Genomic DNA, 16,573 nt, shown 5'->3' with positions numbered 1-16,573 from the left:
TTCTCAGGAGCCCTGGGGGGCTGCTTTGGTGGCAATGAACAAAAGGCAGGTGAGGTGAAGTTAATTAGGAAATGTTCATTAAACATCACAGAGCTGCACTCTGCTCCATAAAACTCCCTGGAAATTCCTTTTCTCCCCATCCAGCCTCTATGGGCCACTGATTTCTGCAGGATTTCTGTGGCCAACACTTCCTTCCTTGCCCTTTCCTTGGTGTCACCTGTGCAGTGACAGCAGGGCCTGGCTGGGGGTGTCACCTGTGCAGGGACAGCAGGGCCTGGCTGGCTGGGAGTGTCACCTGTGCAGGGACAGCAGGGCCTGGCTGGCTGGGGGTGTCACCTGTGCAGTGACAGCAGGGCCTGGCTGGGGGTGTCACCTGTGCAGGGACAGCAGGGCTGGCTGGGGGTGTCACCTGTGCAGGGACAGCAGGGCTGGCTGGGGGTGTCACCTGTGCAGTGACAGCAGGGCCTGGCTGGAGGTGTCACCTGTGCAGTGACAGCAGGGCCTGGCTGGAGGTGTCACCTGTGCAGTGACAGCAGGGCCTGGCTGGAGGTGTCACCTGTGGGCTGGGTCTGAGCTTTGGGGATCCAGCGTTGGGAATTGGGGTATCCAGCTGTGGGAATTGGGGATCCAGCTGTGGGAATTGGGGATCCAGCTGTGGGAATTGGGGATCCAGCTTGGGAGCTTTGGGGATCCAGCTGTGGGAATTGGGGATCCAGTGTTGGGATCCAGCTTTGGGAATTGGGGATCCAGCTTTGGGAATTGGAGATCCAGCTTTGGGGATCCAGCTGTGGGAATTGGGGATCCAGCGTTGGGATCCACCTTTGGGAATTGGGGAATCCAGCTTTGGGAATTGGGGATCCAGCTTTGGGAATTGAGGGATCCAGCTTTGGGAATTGGGGGATCCAGCTTGGGAGCTTTGGGCATCCAGCTTTGGGGATCCTGTGCCAGGGCTGCTGCTGCAGCACTAAATTTGTGCTTTGGGAGCTTTGAGGACCCAGCTTTGGGAGCTTTGGAGATCTCTGCATCTCCTGGGCCAGGGCTGCCCCTGCAGCACCCAAATTTGTGCTTTGGGAATTGGGGATCCAACTTTGGGAGCTTTGGGGATCCAGCTTTGAGGATCCTGGGCCAGGGCTGCTCCTGCACTACCCAAATTTGTGCTTTGGACACTTTTGGGATTCATCTTTGGGAGTTTTTGGGATCCAGCTTTGAGACCTTTTGGGGGATTCAGCTTTGGGAACTTTTGAGATGTGCATCTCCTGGGCAGGGCCAGGGCTGCTCCTGCAGCAGAGACAGACATTGTGTGGATGCTGAGGAGCAAAATATTTTGGCAACAGCTACATGGCTTCTTCCTCAGCTCTCCCTCCTCCTCCTCCTCCTCCTCGTCCTCCTGCTGGGTTTTTGCATCACAGCCTGGAAGGGAGAGCGCACTGAGCTCTGCAGTGGCAGGTGCTGGGAATGTGCGTAGTCATTGAATAGAGGATGCTCCTTCCTCCTTTCCTTTCCTTTCCTTTCCTTTCCTTTCCTTTCCTTTCCTTTCCTTTCCTTTCCTTTCCTTTCCTTTCCTTTCCTTTCCTTTCCTTTCCTTTCCTTTCCTTTCCTTTCCTTTCCTTTCCTTTCCTTTCCTTTCCTTTCCTTTCCTTTCCTTTCCTTTCCTTTCCTTTCCTTTCCTTTCCTTTCCTTTCCTTTCCTTTCCTTTCCTTTCCTTTCCTTTCCTTTCCTTTCCTTTCCTTTCCTTTCCTTTCCTTTCCTTCCCTTCCCTTCCCTTCCCTTCCCTTCCCTTCCCTTCCCTTCCCTTTCCCTTTCCCTTTCCCTTTCCCTTTCCCTTTCCCTTTCCCTTTCCCTTTCCCTTTCCCTTTCCCTTTCCCTTTCCCTTTCCCTTTCCCTTTCCCTTTCCCTTTCCCTTTCCCTTTCCCTTTCCCTTTCCCTTTCCCTTTCCCTTTCCCTTTCCCTTTCCCTTTCCCTTTCCCTTTCCCTTTCCCTTTCCCTTTCCCTTTCCCTTCCCTCAGGGAGTTCTCAGCGCTGTTCAGTCCCATCCTATGCATTCTTCAACGTCTTCTCTGCCTCTCTCAGGCTCAGGATTGGAGCACTTGAGATGTGTTTGGTGTTCAGACCCAAATGTTTGTTATTTATCTGTAGCACAGTCCTGAAGGTCTGAGTTCTACAGCATTCTACTACAGAGTTAGGAGTTAGAGTTACTAATTCTAATTGTGTAGCTACAAAATGGCTCACTGCCTTTCTCTGCAAAGTCTCTGAAGGATAAACTGTCCAATTAAGAAATGACGCCTGAATTATTTCTACTTTTAACCCAATACCCAACCACCCATGCCCTCAATGGGGACTTTTTTATCCAATGACACAAACCCACCCAAACCCCATGGAGAAGAAGGAAAAGAAGAAGGATCAGCCCCAAACCCAAAACCTCCATCTTGCTTTATATTACTGTATCCTAAACCCTTAAACTCTGAGTTTTCTCCCATGTGGTCTCACACACTTCCATTCAAACTGCACACCCACAGTCCCAGTTCCATCATTCCATTCTGGAAGCTTCTCTAGGCCTCAGGGCAGTGCAGGGTTCTCTGGGGGTCAGTGCCTGCAGCACAGAAATCTCCAATTCTCAGCACAGAAAATCTCCAATTCCCAGCACAGAAATCTCAAAATCCCAGCACAGAAATCTCCAATTCCCAGCACAGAATTCTCCAATTCCCAGCACAGAAATCTCCAATTCTCAACACAGAAATCTCCAATTCCCAGCACAGAAATCTCCAATTCCCAGCACAGAAATCTCCAAATCCCAGCACAGAAATCTCCAATTCCCAGCACAGAATTCTCCAATTCCCAGCACAGAAATCTCCAATTCTCAACACAGAAATCTCCAATTCCCAGCACAGAAATCTCCAATTCTCAGCACAGAATTCTCCAATCCCCATCCCAGGTTCCAGCACCTTCCATGCCTGGGAGTGTTTCCCATCCCTGTTTAGCTCCCACTGGCAAGCTGAGCCTGCTGCAATTCCTAAATTGGAATTTCCCTGCAAATTCTTGCAGTTTTCAACCCACATTTCCAGAGAGCCACCCAGATTCCTGTTTAATCCTATTTAATTAGGGCTGCAAGGATCCCACTTGAACTCCAGGCTAAGTTTACCAAATTTTCCAATTCAATACAATTAAAATCCTGAGTTCTTGTGCCTTGCTTTTAGATGTTCAAACGTTTGCCAACAGAGTTTTCTTCAAGCCCAGCTTTTCCCCTGGGGCTGTTCGAGATAAGGAGGCCTGACAAGCCCAGCCTAAGTGCCTTGAGTCAGGCTTTGTTTGCACACAGCTTGGGAGGCCTCTCCCAGCAGCCAAAGCCTCTGCATATTGTAAAATATCAGCCCTAACAAGCTGAAAATCTTCTCTGCTTTCCCCCTGCAGAAAAGCTTTAAATCAAAATTCAAAACTTCTTTGTGGAGCTTTCTTGTTCTTATCATTCCAAGCAGGATTCACTTGTTTGGGGGGAAAAAACCTAATTTTAATCTATTCCTGTTCTCTTCACCATCCTAAAACTGGTTTGTATTCAAGAACATCTTGCTCTGAAAACACACAAAAAAAAAAGGTTGGAAGTCAGAGGGGAAGGAAACACAAAATCGCTGCCCAGCCTGGAGAATTTATTTTGGAACTTCCAAAAAATTCAGAGTCCTGCCAGATCAAAGCATTTCTGCAGTTTGCTGGAGAAGTCATCAAAAAGAAGGGGAAAAGGGGCAGGCTGTCAAATGGTGCTGAGTGAGCAGGGCTGATTTACAGGAAAAAGGAGAAAAATGACATTAATGGGAATTTGCTGTGCTGTGCCTCCCCCTCTGCCTGATGGGAGCTCTTTGCAGCCCTCTGTGGCTCCTTTTGCATTCCTGCTGACCCCAAAATCTCATTTATGGCTTTTCCCCCCCTTTTCTTAAAACCAACAACAAAAACCAACAACAAAAATCAACATACAAAATCCCCAACCTGTGTCTGGTGAAGAAAAGCAGTGAATGATTAGCAACAACGTAAGCCTCGATAGAAAAATTTGCTTTTTGTGACAAATAGCTGTAAGATGTGAGGGTGTTTGTGCAGTGCTGCTGGGCTCTGGGAGTAAATCATTGCCAGGACAAACATGGCCAAGTGCTGAGTGCTGCCATGGGGTCCTGGCAGGAGCACCCACTGTTTGTCCAAGGAATTGGGGAACAATGAGCCTTTCCTACTCTGCTCCCCACGCCAAACAATCAGCTGCCCACTCTGCTTTATCAATTCCTTATCTATTAATTACCCAAACTTCCTCTATTAAGATTATTGGGGCCACATCTCCTCCTCTGCTATGTTGCCAAACGGGTTTTTGCCTTCAGGGCTTTTCTGTCAGGATTGGGGAGACTTTCCTAAGTCGAAAATCCCTTTTCAAACTTGAAAATCCGCCTGGAATTGTCTCTCTGAAGGTTAAAAATATTCCCCATGGATCATCAGCATGGCAATCTGTGTTTGAACAGAGCAGTTTTCTCTTGGCAGTGCCATCCCTTGCTGGGGAAAAGCCTGGAACATTTCATTTCTTGAAGCAAACAGAGGGTACCAAAACAGAAATGTTTGTTCTTTCCTCTGCAAGGTTGGCCTGGGTTTGGAGGGATTTGTTTTGCCTCGATGTTTTACATCTGCAAACTTTATTTTTGTGCCTGCTCATGACCCCGAACTCCTTAATCACTGTGAGGTATGAATCAGCCTGCCCTGATTAACACTTTGTGCTCCTGCTGAGGTGAGCAGAGAGTGGCTGCTCACCCTGCCCCAAACACACGCAGGAATTCTGTCAGGGATCTGTCCTGACACAGCCTGGGCCTGTCTGGGTGACAGGGACACAGCAGGGATGTCCCCCTGAACAGGGCCATGAACCCCAGCTGGACACTTTGTTTGCTCTCCTCAGATCCTAAAATATTCCAGCCAGGCTGGGCTCAATCCATCGCGGGGTGTTTGGAGCAGGGCTCAGCTCTGCTTCTCCTCACGCTGATCTGTGCAGGGAAAACTTCCAGGAGCTTCCAGGTCAGCATCCAGGACCTTTAACTCACCTGGGCTGGATTCAAATCCCTGCCAGGGATGTCCCTGGGCCATCCTGAGTCAGCCCTGGGTGCAGGAATCCGTGTGGGGAATCCATGTGGGGAATCCTGAGTGCAGGAATCCATGTGGGGAATCCTGGGTGCAGGAATCCATGTGGGGAATGCTGAGTGCAGGAATCCATGTGGGGAACCCTGAGTGCAGGAATCCATGTGGGGAATCCATGTGGGGAACCCTGAGTGCAGGAATCCATGTGGGGAATCCTGAGTGCAGGAATCCATGTGGGGAATCCTGGGTGCAGGAATCCATGTGGGGAACCCTGAGTGGGGAATCCTGGGTGCAGGAATCCATGTGGGGAATCCATGCCAGGAATCCATGTGGGGAATCCATGTGGGGAACCCTGAGTGCAGGAATCCATGTAGGGAATCCTGAGTGCAGAAATCCATGTGGGGAACCCTGAGTGCAGGAATCCATGTGGGGAATCCGTGTGGGGAATCCTGAGTGTAGGAATCCATGTGAGGAATCCTGAGTGTAGGAATCCATGTGGGGAATCCATGTGGGGAATCCTGAGTGTAGGAATCCATGTGGGGAATCCTGAGTGCAGGAATCCATGTGGGGAACCCTGGGTGCAGGAATCCATGTGGGGAATCCTGAGTATTTGCAGCCCTTGTTTATCCCCAGGTTTTCCACAATCTCATGGGATCTTGGGATGAAGAAGAGGAGGAAAAAAAGATACAAGAGGGGGAAATCTCCCCAAAAAAAGTGGGAAAAAACTTGTGTGGACCATTTGGGATCAGGCACATTCCTTCCCCAGAATTTGGGAATTAAAGGAGTGAAATGCCTGAAACTCAGAGGATTTGCAGCCCTTGGTTATTCCCAGGTTTTCCATAATCCTGTGGGATCTTAGCATGAGGAAGAGAAGGAGATGCCAGAGTGAAAAAGAGGAAATCTCCCAAAAATAAGTGGGAAAATATTGTGTGTCCCATTTGGGATCAGACACATTCCCGCCCCAGAATTTGGGAATGAAGGGAGTGAAATCCCTGAAACTCAGAGGATTTGCAGCCCCAGGTTTTCCATAATCCCATGGGATCTTGGGATGAAGAAGAGGAGGAAAAAACCCACAAAAGAGGGAAATCTCCCCCCCAAAAAGTGGGGAAAAAATTGTGTGTCCCATTTGGGATCAGACACATTCCCTCCCCAAAGATTGGGAATTAAATGAATGAAATCCCTGAAATTTAGATGTCCAGCCCTTGGTTATTCCCAGGTTTTCCATAATCCTGTGGGATCTCAGGATGAGGAAGAGGAGGAGATGCCAGAGAGAAAAAGGGGAAATCTCCCCAAAAAAAAGTGGGGAAAAACTGTGTGACCTACTTGGGACTAAAACCCCACCAAGAGACACAGATCCCCCCATCCTCTGGGCAGGAAAAGCTGGAAAAAATCCTGGAAAAAATTCCCTCAATGCAGCAGAGGGTGAAAGGTGGGAGCAGAATTTGTTTGCTCAGGTGCAATAAAGGCTCAGCTTTGTTCAGAATTGGGGTTACAAAGGGCCCTTTGTGTGTGCCCCAACTCCCCTGCAGGAAAATTCCCTGCAGGAAATCCCCCAGGGCAGTTCCAGCCTGGGATTTCATGGGAGCTCTGAGGCTGCCTGCTCAAAATAGGAAAATGAGGCTGTAAATTCTGATTATTTTTTCATTTTCCTGTTGTATCCTTCCTTTATTTTTAAAATTTGGCATCAAAAAGAGATTTTCCTGCAATTCCCAGTGGGAAGTTTTACACAGAACCCCTTTTTATTACAGAAAATCATGATTTTGAATCCAAAATTCTAAATTTTGGTGGGGAATGCTGACAAATCCTTTGTCTTCCTCCTTCCAAAAAACTCCACCTTTCCTTGTCTTGGAGCTGCTGGAAAACGTGGAATTCATCAATTCTGCAGGAATTAAAGAATAATAGGAAAATTAATAATAACAGGAAAAGAAAAATAGGAAAACCAAGTAGGGGAAATAATAGAAGGAGGAGAAGAAGAAGATGATGATGATGATGATGATGATGATGATGATAATGATAATAATAATAATAATAGGAAAATAATAATAACAGGAAAAGAAAAATAGGAAAACTAAATAGGGGAAATAATAGAAGGAGGAGAAGAAGAAGAAGAAGAAGAAGAAGAAGAAGAAGAAGATAATGATAATAATAATAGTAATAATAATTTGATAATAGGAAAATAATAACAATAGGAAAAATAATAACAATAGGAAAATAATGACAGTATAATAATAATAATAATAATAATAATAATAATAATAATAATAATAATAATAATAATAATAATAATAATAATAATAATTTCTTTTTCTGCTCACAGGTACCCTCTGAGACGAGGCAGCTCCTTCACATTCCTGACTCCAGGCCCACACTGGGATTTCACCCTGGTGAGTGCAACAGCTGGAAAAGCCAAATCCAGATGTGAAGGAAAAATCAAATCCAGATGTGAAGGAAAAGCCAAATCCAGAGGTGAAAACTCTCTGGAAAAGAAGGAAAATCAACATTTTCCTTGGAATAATTCCTGAGGTTTCCAGGTTCCTGAGGAAATTCAGGGAAATTCTGGACATTTTCCTGGCTGAATTCCTGATTTTCGTGATTTGTTTTAGCCCTGGCAAGTGGGGAAATAAAATGAGGGGTTTTATTTAATAAATGCAAAAAAATCAGGATTTTATTGGTGTGGGAAGCTCCTCAGAGGGAAATTTTGTGAACTTTTCTTTTTCCATCCTTTATTTGCCAAGGCCTGGAGCAGACAGGGAAGGATTCCCTTGGGAATTTCCCTTTGGGATTGTTGGGGGGGTTTTATGGGATTGCAGCTCCTGTCCCACCCTAAAGCTCCTTCCATGATCTGCTGATCCCATCCTCAAATCTACAAAATTTCCCTTTCCAAACCCAACCACCAAACCCGCAAATTCTCCTAAATTCAAAATTGCTTACACTTAGCTGGGGATGTAAAAAAAGGAAATATCTCCAGATTACTGTATTTAAAATTACATTTCTGGCCCCAAACCCATAATTGTGTTTGGTTTCTCACAGAAGAGGAAGCGCCGAGAGAAGGACGACGACGCTGTCAGCCTGAGCAGCCTCGACTTTAAGGTACTGAAAATCAATTTACAGCACCTAAAAATCAATTTACAACACCTAAAAATGAATTTGCAACACTTCCAATCCCCTCTTTTGGCAATTTCTGTGGAGTTTTCTGTGGTTTGAATTTAGGGTCGTGCCCAGCTGGGTTTGCTCCTTTCTCAATCCCAAATTCCAAACCCACTCCAAGCTGTATGTGGTGTGAAATAAATGAGTTTTACCCATGATATTTCATTTTTAATATTTTATTAACATTTGTTAAGGGTCAGGGCCTCTGAGTCCTCCTCTCCCAACACTGCTGCTCCTGCCCCAATCCCAAGAATTCCAAACCCACCCCAGGTTGGATGTTGGGTGAAATAAATGTGTTTTCCCCACAAAATCAAGCATTTCTCAAGGGCCAGGAAGGCAAACTCTGCAAAGCCTCTTCAAATGCTGCTTTATTTTGATTTCAGTGCCCTGGGTGGGGGTGAGAACCAGCTGGACTGGCTGGGTGGGAAGTTGTCCTTAAAGTCGGGGATTAAAGGGATTTACTGAGCTGAGGTGGAGCTTTTCCTGATTTTCTGAGGGAAAAAAATCTTAAATTTGTCCTGAGGTGAAGCTTTTCCTGATTTTCTTGGGGAAAAACTCCTTCATCGCTACTGAGGTGAAACTTTACCTGCTTTTCCCGCCTTTTTTTTTTCTGAGGGAAAATGTCCTCCATTAGTCCTGAGGTAAAGCTTTTCTGAGGGAAAAACTCCTTCCCACTGTCCTGACATGAAGCTTTTCCTCCTTTTCTGAGGGAAAAAAATCTTAAATTTGTCCTGAGGTGAAGCTTTTTCCCATTTTTCTGAGGGAAAATTTCCTTCATCCATTCTGAAGTGAGGCTTTTCCTGCTTTTCTGAGGGAAAAATTCCTTCATCCATTCTGAGGTGAGGCTTTTCCTGCTTTTCTGAGGGAAAAATTCCTTCCCACTATCCTGATGTAAAGCTTTTCCTCATTTTCTGAAGGAAAAAATCCTAAATTTGTCCTGAGGTGAAGCTTTTTCCTGTTTTTCTGAGGGAAAAACTCCTTCATCCGTCTTGAGGTGGAGCTTTTCCTGCTTTTTTGAGGGAAAAATTCCTTCATCCCTCCTGAGGGGAAGCTTCTCCTGATTTTCTTGGGGAAAAATTTCATCATCCATCCTGAGGTGAAGCTTTTCCCACTTTTCTTAGGGAAAAACTCATTGCCACTGTCCTGAGGTGAAACATTTCTTCCTTTTCTGAGAGGGAAAATCTCCTAAATTTGTTCTGAGGTGAAGCTTTTCCCACTTTTCTGAGGGAAAAAATTCCTTCCCAATCTCCTGAGGTGCAGATTTTCCTGCTTTTATTGGGGAAAAATTCCTTCATCCCTCCTGACATGAAGCTTTTCTTCCTTTTCTGAGGGAAAAAATCCTAAATTGGTCCTGAGGTGAAGCTTTTTCCCATTTTTCTGAGGGAAAAAAATCCTAAATTTGTCCTGAGGTGAATCTTCTCCTGATTTCCTGAGGGAAAAACTCCTTTATCCATCCTGAGGTGCAGCTTTTCCTGATTTTCTTGGGGAAGAATTCCTTCATCCCTTCTGACATGAGGCTTTTCCTTCTTTTCAGAGGGAAAAACTCTTTTATCTGTCCTGAGGTGAAGCTTTTCCTCCTTTTCTGAGGGAAAAATTCCTTCATCCATCTTGAGGTGAGGCTTTTCTGAGGGAAAAACTCCTTCATCCCTCCCAAAGTGAATCTTTTCCCACTTTTTTGAGGAAAAAACTCCTTCATCCCTCCTAAGGTGAAGCTTTTTCTGCTTTTCTGAGGGAAAAATTCCTTCACCCTTCCTGAGGAGAAACTTTTCCCACTTTTCTGAGGGAAAAATTCCTTCCCACTGTCCTGAGGTGAATTTTTCCTGCTTTTCTGAGGGGAAAGCTCCATTCCATCTGTCCTGAGGTGGAACTTTTCCTGATTTTATTGGAGAAAATTTCCTTCATACCTCCTGAGGTGAAGTTTTTCCCACTTTTCTGAGGGAAAAACTCCTGCATCCATTATGAGGTGATGCTTTTCTGAGGGAAAAATTCCTTCCCACTATCCTGATGTAAAGCTTTTCCTCATTTTCTGAGGGAAAAAATCCTAAATTTGTCCTGAGGTGAAGCTTTTCCTGCTTTTCTGAGGAAAAAACTCCTTCATCCCTCCCAAAGTGAATCTTTTCCCACTTTTCTTGTGGAAAAACTCCTTCATCCCCCACTGTCCTGAGGTGAAGCTTTTTCTGCTTTTCTGAGGGACAAATCCCTCCCCATTTTCCCTCTGTCCCTCCTGATCCTTTGGAGAGGGGAAGGAAGAAAAAAGGAATTTTCCTGTGTAACACCTCTTTAGTTGAGGTTTAGCTAAGTGAGGTTTAAGGTTTGTTAGGCTGAGATTAAAGGCAATTTGCTGGTGGGGCATTTCCTGTGTGACCTCATGGCCAGGACACCCTGCTGATGTCACCTCATTTGCATTTCTGAATTAATTAATTCTCCTGAATCACTTTTTCTTCTGAATTATTTCTTCTGGGTTGTTTATTCTGGATTATTTATTCTGAATTACTCATTCTGGAGTATTTCTTCTGAATTATTTCTTCTGGGTTATTTATTCTTGATTGTTTATTCTGAATTACTCATTCTGGAGTATTTCTTCTGAATTACTTATCAGAATTAATTATTCTGAATTATTTATTCTGATTTTTTTTTCTGGATTATTTATGATGAATTACATATTCAGAATTAGTTATTCTGTATTGTTAATTTTGATTAGTTATTCTGGATTATTCTGAATTAGTTATTCTGGATTATTACTTCTGAATTAATTATTCTGAATTAGTTATTCTGTATCATTCAGAATTATTTATTCTGATCTTTTTTCTGGATTAGTTATTCTGGATTACTTATTCAGAATTAGTTATTCTGGATTGTTTGTTTTTATTAGTTATTCTGGATTATTTCTTTTTAATTACTCATTCTGAATTATTTATTCTGAATAACCTATTCAGAATTAATTATTCTGGATTTTTTTATTCTGAATTTTTTTTCTGGATTATTTATTCTGAATAACCTATTCAGAATTAATTCTTCTGAATTAGTTATTCTGACAACTTTTTCTGGATTATTTATTCTGAATAACCTATTCAGAATTAATTATTCTGAATTTTTTATTCTGAATATTTTTCTGGATTATTTATTCTAAATAACCTATTCAGAATTAATTATTCTGAATTATTAATTCTGACAGTTTTTTCCAGATTATTTATTCTGAATGATTTATTCAGATTTAGTTATTCTGGATTATTTCTGCTGAATTACTTATTCTGAATTAGTTACTCTGGATTATTCTGAATTATTTATTCTGGGTTGGTTATTCTGCATTCATTATTCTGAATTAGTTATTCTAAATTTCTTCTGAATAATTTCTTCAGAATTATTTATTCTGAATTACTTATTCAGAATTAGTTATTCTGGATTATTTTGTAGAAAATTTGCTTAATACATGAATGGTGCTGCTGGAATTAGAATTTCCAGGCTTTTTGATCCCAACTCTCCAAGATTATTAAAATTTCAAAATATGTAGTCCCAAAATTGTTCTTTCCTCTGTCTCCATTTAACCAAAATGAGCCCAAACCCTCAAATTTGGCTCCATCCCACTGAAATAAAATCACAAAAGAAAACCACAATAATTCAATCACATTCTCATCAAACCACATCTATTTTCAGCCCCTGATAAATTGATTTTTCAAGGTTTTTCCCTCTAAATCTGCAGCAAAAATGGGATTCCAGCTCCAGCACATTTAGCTGAAAAATCCCAATTTTTCCACCCCACCCTGTATGCTTTTAAAATAAAGCTAAGGGGATTATTTCATTTTCAATTAATTGGGTTTTTTAATTAATTGAGATTTTATTTTTAATTATTGGATTTTTTTTTCTGAAAAGCTTGAGCAATTTTTAATGCTTTTTAAAGCTCCCATATCCAGATTATTCCACACACTGGGAATGTGGGATGTGGAATGGCCAGGGGGATCATCCCGAGCTATGAAATTTATTTTGATTTTAGCCTTTATTTTGATTTTAAGCCTTTATTTTGATTTATTTCCTTATTTTTACTCAAAACCCAACCAGATCCAGCAAATCTTTGAGAATTCTGTTTTCAAACCTTCCAAATATTCCCCAAATCTGACCAGGATTCCTTCAACCTCTTTGGTCGTGCCTCCTTTAGGGATAAAATCAGGAATTTTCTCTTGGGATCATGCCTAGAGCTGCTCTAAAATGGAATTTATAATTGACTATAAGACATGGGAATGGAGGGCAGGAAATTCAGATTTTCCTGCTTTAATTTCTGCATTTCAGGTGAGTTTGGGGCTGTTGGTGACCCCAAAATTGGCTATAAAAAAATGGGAAAATTGGGCAGGAAAATCAGGTTTTTCCTGCTTTAAAGCTGAATGATTTCTGCATTTCAAGTGAGTTTGGGGCTGTTGGGGATCCCAAATCACCTCCATAATTTACTATAAAAATTAGGAATGGAGGGCAGGAAATTCAGTTTTTCCTCCTTTAATTTCTGCATTTCAGGTAAATTTGGGGCTCTTTGTGCCCCCAAATTTGACTATAAAAAACCTGAGGAAATTCTGGCTTTTCTGCTTTAATTTCTGCATTTTGGGTGAGTTTGAGCCCTTTGTGATTCCAAATCACCCCCAAAATTGACTGTTAAAAACTGGGCAGGAAATTGAGTTTTTCCTGCTTTAAAGCCAAATTATTTCAGGTGAGTTTGGTGCTGTTGGTGATCCCAAATCACCTCCATAATTTACTATAAAAATTAGGAATGGAGGGCAGGAAATTCAGTTTTTCCTCCTTTAATTTCTCCATTTCAGGTAAATTTGGGGCTCTTTGTGCCCTCAAAACTGACTATAAAAAAATCGAGGAAATTCAGTTTTTCCTGCTTTAAAGCTGAATTATTTCTGCATTTCAGGTGAGTTTGGTGCTGTTTGTGATCCCAAATCACCCCCAAAACTGACTATTAAAAATTGGGCAGGAAATTGAGTTTTTCCTGCTTTAATTTCTGGATTTCAGGTGAGTTTGGGGCCATTGGTGATTCCAAATCACCCCCAAAATTAACTATTAAAAAAATGGGAAAATTGGGCAGGAAATACAGTTTTTCCTGCTTTAAAGCCAAATTATTTCTGCATTTCAGGTGAGTTTGGTGCCATTGGTGATCCCAAATCACCTCCATAATTGACTGTACCAAACATTGGATACAAAGGGCAGGAAATTCAGTTTTTCCTGCTTTAAAGTTGAATTATTTCTGCATTTCAGGTGAGTTTGGGGCCGTTGGTGATCCCAAATCACCTCCATAATTGACTATAAGAAACTTAGGAATGGAGGGCAGGAAATTCAGTTTTTCCTCCTTTGACTTCTGCATTTCAGGTAAATTTGGGGCTCTTTGTGCCCCCAAAACTGACTATTAAAAAGATTGAGGAAATTCAGATTTTCCTGCTTTAATTTCTGCACTTCAGGTGAGTTTGGGGCCATTGGTGATCCCAAATCACCCCCATAATTTAGTATAACAAACATTATACTACAAAGGGCAGGAAATTCAGATTTTCCTGCTTTAAATCTGAGTTCTTTCTGCATTTCAGATGAATTTGGGGCCATTGGTGATCCCAAATCACCCCCATAATTTAGTATAACAACCATTGGCTACAAAGGGCAGGAAATTCAGATTTTCCTGCTTTAAATCTGAGTTCTTTGTGCATTTCAGGTGGGTTTGGGTGATCCCAAATCCCCCGGAGCTGTGTGAGCAGTGCCTGAGTCAGGAGGAAGCAGCTCAGGTGTTTCTCCAAGGGCTGGGTGTGGAGCTTGGTGCTCGTTAGCAACCAAACAAACACTGCCAGGGCACAGACTCAGCTTCCCCCGGGCAAAACGAGCACAAAAATCAAATTTGGGGGTGTTTTATCCTCTGGGGTTGTCCTGGAGGGGATTTAGGGACAGGGAGGGATCTCAGTGAGGAGCCTTGTCCTGTGTCCTCTCCAGGTGTCCCTCACGTTCCTGGGTGATTTCAGCCCAAATTTCCAACTTCTCCTGGAGCTGGAGGAGTTTGGGAAGTGGAATTTTATGGGATGGTTTGGGTTGGAAAGCTTAATCTTAAACCTTAAATCCATCTCATCCTCATCATCAATCATCATCAAAGGGATGATTTCCAAATCTTCAAGGGTGGATTTTACCTTCCGTAAATATTCCCAAATGTTCATGGGTGAATTTTACCTTCCATGAATATTCCTAAATGTTCAAGGGTGGATTTTACCTTCCCTAAATACTCCCAAATTGCTGCAGGTTGGATTTCACCAAAGTCAGAGTTGATTTTTTGTGGCTGTTTAAAGGCTTTGAGTGGCTGCTAATTATAGTGAGCCCCCAGCATCCCAAAACAACCCCGGATTCCAGAGCAGCTCCTCAAGCTTTTGGATGACCCAATGGTCTCTGGTTGGGTCATCGCCTACTTTTGCTCATTTTCCAGAACCCTGCTCTGAATTTGGCTGCAATATAAATATCCAGGGCTGGAATGTTAAACACAGCTCGTGGCCAGTAAACAGCCACGGCCGGGGTCCCGCTGAGCAGGGATGGCAGAGTGGAAAATCCTGTTTGTCCCATCCTGGAGCGTTCTCAGCCTTCCACTAAAAATATCCCAGCAAAAATAGCTGGGGAGGGGTGGTTCAGGTGGTGGCAGCTCCCAAAAATGGGGTTTCAAACTGGGAATGGGGAGGGACTGGGTGATTTTGTTTTCGGTGAGAGTCGTGGCTGCCCAAGGGGTTAAAACATCCCAGGTTCTGCTTGGACGGAATGGAATCCTGATGGATTCCACGTTCCAGGATCTGGGAAAATTGAGAAAAACTGCCCACTGAGGAGCACCCACCGTGCAGTGCCACAGCTCCAAATTTCTTTCTCCTCTCCAACTGAGAGCTTTGATTCCTGATTCTTGGAGTGGGGATGAAATGGAGCCATCCCAGAGCTGGACATTGCTCTGCTCCAGGGCTTTCCCAGATGCCTTGTGTCCCTTCATGGTCACCACAAACTGATGCCTTGAGAATCTGAGCTAGGACAGAGCTCCAGAATAAAGCAGGGATTTATTCACAGGATCTCCTGCATGGCTGCACCTTGGGCAGCACCAGAGCCCAGCCAGGGCTGCGCCCAGGATGAACCAAAACGGCCCCAAAATGCACGAGCGCTGCCGGGGTCTCTCCCTGGGATCAGCTCTGCTCCATTTGCACCTTGCAGTTCATTGTCCCATTGCAGCTTTAGCCCAGGCAGTCCCACCCTGCTTGTTTTTCTCTCTGCAGCCCACGGGGTTTGTGCTCCTGGGCTGAGATTTGGGGCACTTGTCCTTGGTGCCCAGCTGGAGCAGGAATTGTTTTGTCTCTGGTGAGGCCTCACTTGGAGTATTGCATCCAGTTCTGGGCCCCTCACTTTAGGAGGGACGTCGAGTTACTTGAGCGTGTCCAGAGGAGGGCAACGAAACTAATAAGGGGCTTGGAGCACAAGCCATACGAAGAGCGACTGAGGGAGCTGGGGTTGTTCAGCCTGGAGAAAAGGAGACTCAGGGGTGACCTCATCACTCTCTACAACTTCCTGAAGGGTGGCTGTAGTGAGCTGGGGGTCAGTCTCTTTCTCCGGGCGACAACAGACAGAACAAGAGGACACAGTCTCAAGCTGCGTCAAGCCAGATGTAAGTTAGAAGTAAGAAGGAAATACTTCACAGAAAGAGTGGTCAGATACTGGAATCATTTACCCAGTGAGGTGGTGGAGGCATCATCCCTTGAAGAATTCAAAAAAAGACTGGATGTGGCACTTGCTGCCATGATCTAGTTGAACAGTTAGAACATCGGCTGGACTTGATGATCTTATAGGTCTCTTCCAGTCTTGAAATTCTGTGATTCTGTGATTCTGTCTCTCTGCTCTGTGCAGAGAGCTCACCATCCCTGAATGTGAACCCAGCCCCACACAGTAAAGCAGCACAGAATGGGAAAAATATAAAATCTAAACCCTGAGGAATAATTTGGGATTGGTGGCATGGCCAGACCAGGGTGCTCTAAGGATTCTCCTGATCATGATGGGCTGATCCTGCTGGGATCAGATCCCAATCCTGCTGGGATTTTTATGTGTTCCTGCTGCTCCAACACCTCATTTCCTTGAGTTTCTCCAAGAGAAAATGCAGGATCAGGCTGTGTCCACCTGCTCAGGCTGTGTGTATCCACCTGCTCAGGCTGTGTGTGTCCACCCTGGGGACATTTTCAGCTCCTGGGGACAACATTCCTGCATGGCCACGCTTTGGCAACCCCTGGCACAAGGGAGATGCCAGGTGTCACTTCAACAACCTGGCATTTCTATCCCTAAAAATTTCCATCAGCCTGGA

This window comes from Melospiza georgiana, chromosome 4 (assembly GCF_028018845.1).
Source record: "Melospiza georgiana isolate bMelGeo1 chromosome 4, bMelGeo1.pri, whole genome shotgun sequence".
NCBI classification, from domain to species: Eukaryota; Metazoa; Chordata; class Aves; order Passeriformes; family Passerellidae; genus Melospiza; species Melospiza georgiana.
Note: the sequence above shows the minus strand (reverse complement) of the source record.